This window comes from Aplysia californica, unplaced genomic scaffold (assembly GCF_000002075.1).
Source record: "Aplysia californica isolate F4 #8 unplaced genomic scaffold, AplCal3.0 scaffold00429, whole genome shotgun sequence".
In the NCBI taxonomy this organism is placed as follows: Eukaryota; Metazoa; Mollusca; class Gastropoda; order Aplysiida; family Aplysiidae; genus Aplysia; species Aplysia californica.
This window is the reverse complement of record NW_004797699.1, coordinates 438325-446740: the sequence shown is the minus strand read 5'-3', so window position 1 is coordinate 446740 and position 8416 is coordinate 438325.

Genomic DNA, 8416 nt, shown 5'->3' with positions numbered 1-8416 from the left:
CCAGTTGATTGCTGTGACTATTTGTGCGCACTTGCTGGATATTTCAAATGATGATGAGCTTTGTAAAGCTACCATTTCAGTCTCAAGAGAAAGGATAAGTTTGCACTGTGGTGCTGCTGTCTTCTCTACATTGATATTTGTAATCTAATGGAAACAAAATTTGGGAAAGAATTTGCAAGCCACAGACGTACTTTTTTATTTTACATCTATGCACTGATGGGTTGTTTTTTTTCTTTTTTGAACTGTTGATAGTTAGTAAATCGGTAGTTTGGGGAGGGGTGTTCATTGGTTGTCAAGAAAATGTTTGACAACTGAAACATTTGTCTAAACCACCCCTTTCTTTCTTTCTTTTTAAATTTTTTTTTTGGGGGGGTGACAACATATTGATGTTGACTTTGCACTTTGCTGTTGCAACAAAAGTGGCCAGCATTCAGGATCTTTTGTTCTTTCATTAGATCTAAGGTGTTGCCAATGATTGTAAGTGCCAGTAGTAATTTACCCTAAAGTCTAAAGAATGTTCCTTCATAGCCTGGCTTGTTCCCCTTGAGCCACTGTGACAAATTGCAGAGTTTTTGAATGTTCAGGTACCTGGAGCAGCTGTCTAAGCAAGTATGACTTCAAAGATAACCCTGTCTTTTTGTCAGTAAAACGTGTTCACATTCTTCGGAGTGCTTTGGTGGACAATGAAGAACTTTGGGGATGGGGTAACAAATTCTAGTGTATGTCTGGGAGACTGTCTTGAGTTTTCCCTCTTCCTGCCACTATATATTTTTAACGTGAAGGCCGTAGCCCATATAGATGGCTGAAATTGTTCATGCCCCCAATTTATTTTTGTAAGCTAGTGATTGCCTTTTTCTCTCTGTTCCTGTTGTGTATAGGCAGAGGATTTCGTTGTATGCAAAGGAAACAAGTACACGAAGTTCAGGTTTCACACGAAGTGCTGATTTCACATTGCAGATGAGATAATTTTATTGTTGATGAATCTGAAAGTGGTTGCATAGCCCAGACATGTTGCTCTGCTTTCCCTGTGATCTTCGGGGTGTTGGAGAAACCCGACTCGCCCCATCCCCCCCCGTCCCTGCCTTTTCCAATGTGGCAATGTCTCAGTTCCGTGCTGGCTGTAGCGAGTCTTGACAGCTGAGAAGAATCTATACATTGTTTCATGGTTGCATTGTGTCCCTCGGCACTCACAGAAGGGAGATGTGATGAATAATGAAAGTTAATACAATTTTATAAAACATTTGATCTTGGTGTCATGTCTTGTTTGTTTTGGAGTTTTTTTTCAAAGAATGGTCTATCAGCAGTTACAGCTCATTTATTTTCATCTGTCTGCATTTAAAAAGTCCTAGCACTTTTATTAATTTACCTCTATGTGTATGAAACTTTGCATGGTTCTCCTGTGAGCGACCGACCGACCAAAAATATTTATTTAATAATGTTGATCTAGTTATTTAAAAGTTTCTCTTTTTTAGCCCTGTTATATTAAAAGCCGTCCTTTCGGAGTATCTCTGGATCACTACAACAAATGATTAACAGTAATCTCGCCTTCTACTCACTCGTTTTGAGACAGCGACACCACCTTACCCCTACATTTCAATGTAAGTGTAAGGTTGTAAATTTCCTTCCAAGACTATAAACAGTCCATGCCGGTTTTAAACACGGTCATTGGGAGAAGAAAACTTAAGCATGCTTAATGCCGAAGCGTGTTTGAGTTCAAAGTAGACATAATCCAGAGATTTTCATATATAGAAAATTTCTCTTTGTAAGTAGGCCAATAGCAGTCCCGCAAAAGTGTGCACTGTTATTTTTACCCGCCATGGTAGTTTTTGTTTGCTTTTCAAGTTTGTTTTTGGTTTTTTTGGTCGAATGGAAAATGAAAACTTAATTTGGACGGCCTGTCACGATACAGCACACTAAGCCTACACACTGCCTGTGCGTACCACTGCCCGCTGTGCCCCACCTCGTGCGTGATACACAATCATGATTAATGGATAGCGAGGGTCAAAGATGAAATCGCAGCCAGCCTCCTTTTCTCTTCTCCCCAACTCTCTTTGTATTTTTTTTCATCTGTGTGTAGCTTTGCCCAAGGCTAGATCCTATGTCCGCGGGCGCGACTGTGTCAACTGTGCATCTCTCTGCCTTCCTCTCCGCCAGTGTGAGTGTGTGTCTCCATCACTTGCGTTCTTTTTGTTTCTCTTAATGCACTCCACTATTCCGGTGTAGACTGTTTTCGATCTTCGATGGGTCTTCAGTCATCATGAAAGTATTGACTGTCTTGTAAATGAAGCGTGCCTGAAGCCGAAGTTACCGTGCTTAAAAGTGTGTAATTATAGCAAAAAATCAGTAAGAGCCGTTTAGCAAGCTTGAGTCCGAAACGTGTTTTATGCCAGCGTGTTTAAAGCCGGCACGGACTGTATCTCCACAAGTCTCGGGGAAAGTACTCACCCATCTTTTGTATCCACATTTCATAGGTGTGCAGCATGCGTTATTGTCTGATGTTGATCAGAATGGGTCAACTTTTTTATGTTTCAGGAGTATGCTGTACTGTAAATCCCCTCTTATTATTTTTCGACCCGCTTATAACTTAAATGTCAAAAGAATATATGTGTCGGAACCTTAGTTTGCAGTGACCTTTATTGATGGGGTTTTTTTTAGATTCTGTTGGCCATTCGACTTTCAGACCTGGATGCAAAGACCTGAAAAGATTTTAGATTTGTTTATTTTCTTGCTCCAACCGCGGTAAAGACAAAAGTGAACAAGCTATAGCTGCTCTTATTGTGTCAATGAATTTCTTCCCATTGAAGTTGGAGTCATCTTCCCAGCTCATGGGAATGTCACTAGGCACTTATCTCCAGGTCATAGTCATAATGGGAGATTTTAAAATTCATTACGTTTTTATCAGCACTGAGCACAGGATTTTATTAGAAAATGCTCCGTGAACAGTACAGTTCACATTTAGTGCTCTTCATGTATCCAGAGTGACATGAACTTTACCTGTCTTCTCAAATTTGTTGGAGGGTCGAAACCTAACACTTGTTTCTCACTACATGTACAATGGGCCCCTCATATAAGAGTGTCTTTTCTATACATATACATGTAACCAGATGGTTTATTGTAAATCCTGGGACCAATCTCTTAAAATGTACTTTAAGAAAGTTCTTTTATGGTATAGCAGTCATTCGGACAGACAAGCTCAGCTATACAAATGGACAAGAAAGCAGAAAGAGCAAATATTGGAGCAAAACCAAATCCCACATAGCAGATTTCGCCTACAGTGTATGCCTAAACTAATTGTGTACTCATTTTATTATATATGTCATTGTACCCTGTGTGCAGGGGAGGGAGGGGGAAGAAAGATTTTGGTGAATGCAAATCTAGTCAATGAATTAACTTTACTTTGGTCTTGTCTCTTCATGGGAGAATAAATGAATGATGATTAGTTGTAGGCACTGGACGCTAGATCTACTGCAGATCTATGTTGTGTTCCTTTTCCCAACCGAAATACTGTACTGTAACAACTGTATAAAATATACAATTAGCTGTAAAGCGGTAGAGCATGCTGTGGACTGCAGAGCACGGATATGTGCTCCAATGCAATTACTATTATTACCTATGCACCTCTAATTGTCTTGTCAAATCTCCCTCCGTGAGACTTATGAGGTAGTACACATTCAGTTTAAAACAGACGTCCATCAATTTTGTGATACAAAAATGGACAAGAAAATTACGTGTTGCAATCTTGGTAAAAAAAATATTATTTTTTGTGATCTCCAAAATTAAAGAAAAAGTTACTCACAAGTCATTTTGTTAATTTTGATATGCTAATTTCAACAAAGTTGATATTATTTTTATGATTGCGTGTAGTTTTCAAGAGATTTTGTAAACAAAGCTTTTATCATGGAGGCGGACTGCTGGCATAGGGGACCAGCAAGACACACAAATAGGCCTATAAGGCTGGCCCGTTCACTTTCACGTGTCCAGTCTCTTGCAATTTTCTCAAAAACTGACTTTCATATTACCCTGCTTTTTTGCAGTCAGTCTTAATTGTCTAAACATATATTTTGACTGACTTGACATTTCATGTCTTTTTATCTCTCCTCTTTGAAAGATGTATTCAAAGCAGCAAACTCCTTTTATCTTTTTGGAATCACAAGAATCCTGACATGAAAATGAAAATTCAGTTTTACCTAATAATGACGGCATTTAGACGTTGCCATTGTTTTAATTTTAAACACAATGTGTGAGTGTGTTGGGGGGGGGTGGGGTGAGTATGGAAAAAGCATGCAGCACAGAGAAAATTTGAGGTCTATTGTGATATCATCATTATTTTTAATGATAGGACCTTGATGTGTAAATCATTTACTTTTATGTACAAGTAGCCTACTAATTCAAGCAGGGTGGGTTTTAAAAAAATAATAAATGAAGGAAATAGGTAACGGCTTCAATTTTCTCAGAGCAAAAAATATTCCAGATGGTCAGTAGCATTTCAAACACATGTGTTCAAATTCCCAGTGCTGAGGCACAGTATTACAATGCAACAAGTGCATGATTGCATACGTGGCGAGCCAGTCATGCGATGCAGTCAGTTGAGTCAGTATCACTCCCCACCTCCCCTTCCCCGTTCCCCCCTTCTTCCAGCCTCTGGTGGTGAGACCACGTTTTAGTTGTAACAATTACATGTATATATATAATTATATAACAAAAAGCTACCCGCGGCCTGGAAGGCGGTAAAGCCAGGTCTTTAGTTGAGAATGTGAAGTGGATTTGTTCAAGATTTGAGTGTTGCGGGTTCTGAATGTTCTGGAACTCCATGAAGTCAATACCAGTACAAAGAAAACATAGGGACTGAAACAGGACCAAGCATAATGTTTGAGATACCCGAGAATTCGAGATTCGTGGACTCTACTGTATAGATCTACATGGGGAAGACTCAACTTTTGTCACTGATGAAATCAGAAGCTCATCAATATAGATCTAAATGAAATCGAAGAAACTGCTTTTTTTAATGCTGGTTTTAGTTGTTTTGTTTTTTTAATCAAGCTCAGCGCCTTCTATCTTGTCCATTCAAAAGCACATTTTTGTGTGCACTTCACTTTAAAGTGTTGAATAAAGGCTCAAAACATGTTAACTTCCAGTTTCCATGGACCCTCTAGCTTTGGATCACAATCACTAATTTTTCCTCTAAGTTAGTCTAAGGCCAACCTTCCATAGAGCGCATCTCATGCTTGAAGTAAAGTGGGTACAAAGATTTGGAGTGCCGCCTTACTACAGTAGGCTACATAGGACGACTTGACACAGCGGTAACGTGTGACGACAGACCGGCCAAAACCCAGACTACCAATTTACCTTTATAAAGAACGAAAACAAATTTGGGAAATTACAACCCACGGGTTCTAGATGCGGACGCACTAGTGTCTTGAGTTCCTCATAAGTTTTATATACAGCATTCTTAGTATCTTAGACGGTCGAAAAATTTGTCATCTTAACGTCTTAAGGGGGGAGACGTACACTACACTCCAGGAGAAAATTTCTAAACGAATGACTTCCATTCACTTTCATGTAATTGTGCAAGAAGTTCATAGGTAAATAGGATGCATTACTATTAATCCTAACTGTACGCCTGGGGTCATTTTGTACCCCAGGAGTTGTATTCTTCACATTTTAGAGTACTTGTGCAAAGATCTCTTTGAAACTTTCAGTAGTTTCAGTATTTCTCAAAAAGTCATTTTGACAGACTGCTTTGCAAAGCGAACAGATCGGATTAACAAGTAAATTCCCTCTTTGGAAAGTAGGGGCACAGAGTTCACCACATCGTATGAATACGATAGCAAAACGCAACGTGTGGATAGGATTAAGTAAGGGTGAATTTATTGACTTTTCTGAAAAATGGTTCTCTGTGGTGGCCATCTTGGATTTTCAATCCAGTTTCTGAGTGCGGATGAATTTCATAGAAAATATTTAAATTTCAGCCTGAAATTTGGCACACAAGTGCAAACATATTTCGACCGTAGATCTATGTAAGGATTTTGACCTATCTTTAAAAATAAAAAAAGGGAGCCCAAAGTCAATGGACCCCCAAGAGTCAGTTGTCGAAACTTTGAGGTATATGTTAGAAAAAATTTGAATGTTTCTACAAGTTAATATTTCCCAATTTCCTCACATAGAGATCCACAGAATAGATCTTGATTAAGCACTTGTATGCCAAATTTGACGCTTCTAGCTTCGGTAGTTTTCTAAAACTCCTTTCACCAAGGAGGTCACATAATGTGAAAAAGCAGATTTTGAGAAAAAAAACAGGATTTTTAAAAACAATTTTTAGTTCAATATGCACTTTTCAAACTCCCTTTTTGGTAATTTAGGATGGGTTTTTTTTCAACAGTTTCGTCACTGTGACCCGAGATAGAACAGATATAAAGGCCATTGGCCTTTATGGCGAGTTGTAAAGTGAATCTGATATTATTTAAAATTTTTATTGTTACTTAAAAGTTGTTTTAGATCACAAATGTATTTACACCGAATTTGAATATTTTAACTTTTTAGCATTTTAAAGTAAATTAGTTACCAGTCGTGAAGTGAACTTGCGCAGAGGTGAACAACTTGTGTTTCGCGCGCTCATATGACCTTAGCAGTTGCGAGCGCCGTAAAACCTTATACTACTATACTAGAACAGATATATTTAAGAATGTTTTTCCACAAAAGACAAAAACTCCATATTTTGAATTAAAAATATTTTTTTATCGGTATTCTCTGGGATCGGTGACCCAGGTCTCCCCTTAACCCGTCATCAATGAGCAGAACATTAGTTGAAACTCTCCCCTTTGCTCCTTATTAAGAGAAAATGTTCACAACACCACTTGGTCACGGTGCTCTCTTTCCTCTTTTTAAATAACATTTTTTATTAGTAATGTAAGCGCAATCAAAGTATCTTCATCAGAAGAATTCTTGATGAAAGGAAGTCTTGTGCGACTGCCTATGAATCGTTGCGTGTCGCGTCTCCTGTGTGTGTGTGTGTGGGGGGGGGGGTCCAAAACCTGTCACAGTCACGCGTCGCATTCCCACATGTCGTGAGCCGTGCGCTATCTTCCTGTAAAAGGTTGGCCTAACACACCAAGTCTGAGCAATCCCCTTCTCATTCAGTCACAAATCTCTCGACTTCTATTCAAGATAGATCGGTATTCTTTCCATCTTAAGCAAGATGCTTAACATGCTTTTTAACTTGAACTTAGTAGTACAGTGGAATCCTGTTACAACGAGAGGGAGGGGACCGGAACAAAATGTCCGTTATAGCAGGATTCTCGCTCTAAGGGGTCCAGTAATAAGTTCAAGGGAAACTGTAAAGTAGGCCTAATCTATGAGTTTGGTGTTCTGTTTATTTCCTTTTGCTATCTCCCCTGATGATGATTTTGTTTCAAAATGATCTCTACGTCTTATTTGATAAAAAATCGAATCAAGATTTCTTTCTCTAGCGCTAGATCTAGCGATGTGGACTGACAGCTCGACGTTGGCGATCAGAAAGAAAGGGCTGTGGACTAACTCGCCCGCTGTGTTTTCCCCCACCCCACCCCACCCTAGGGTGCATTTTGTCAGCTTGCGCACGTCACACATTGGCTCCATCCATCACATTGCTGTGACCTCTCCATTCTCACGTCGGAGAAGGGAGAGGCATGGTAGGCCTTGATAATCTAAACTAGGCTTACGCTGGCCTATCACGCGAAGTGTTCTGCTTGTCTGCGCATGCCACACCCTCCCTACTCAGTTGCTCCGGCCTTCATTATAATTGACGCACATGGGCTCTCCTATTCTTTGTTACGCAAGATCACCAACAAGTTTCTTAACTGGAGGGTTTTGCATTATAATTATGTATAATTGGCCTATGCACTGTGCACAGCAGCAGCAATGTTCCGCTATACCCAACTCTCATGTTTGTCTGATAGAGCGATAGCAGTATTTTATTTACAAAGGTAAAGAGGAGAAAAAAAACGGGGTTTTAGAATAGTGCCTTTATAACAGACTCCTCGTTTTTTCCGGACTCGTAATAAGTGGACTCCACTGTAATACCTTATAACTATTAGATATATGCCCAAACATGGACAAGCGCTTAATTCCCATCAAACTAAAAAGTGTTTTGACCTCAACTGGCACTTAACCATACAGTCGAACCTGCCCTGACGGCCACCTCTTTGAGAGGGCCACCTGTACAGACACTTTCCATTTCCCCCCTTGCATTTTTTCTATATAATTTAACTGTGTAAAACGGGCGCCTGTCCAACGCGGCCACTGCCACTGCCACCATATTTCTACACACAACCCCTATCACACTAAGCAATAACACATGTCTTAGACGGCCACCTTAGTAACTTAGTTGACTTAGTGACTCCATTACGCTTTGTCATAAATGAAGCATTGGCCCCAGGCA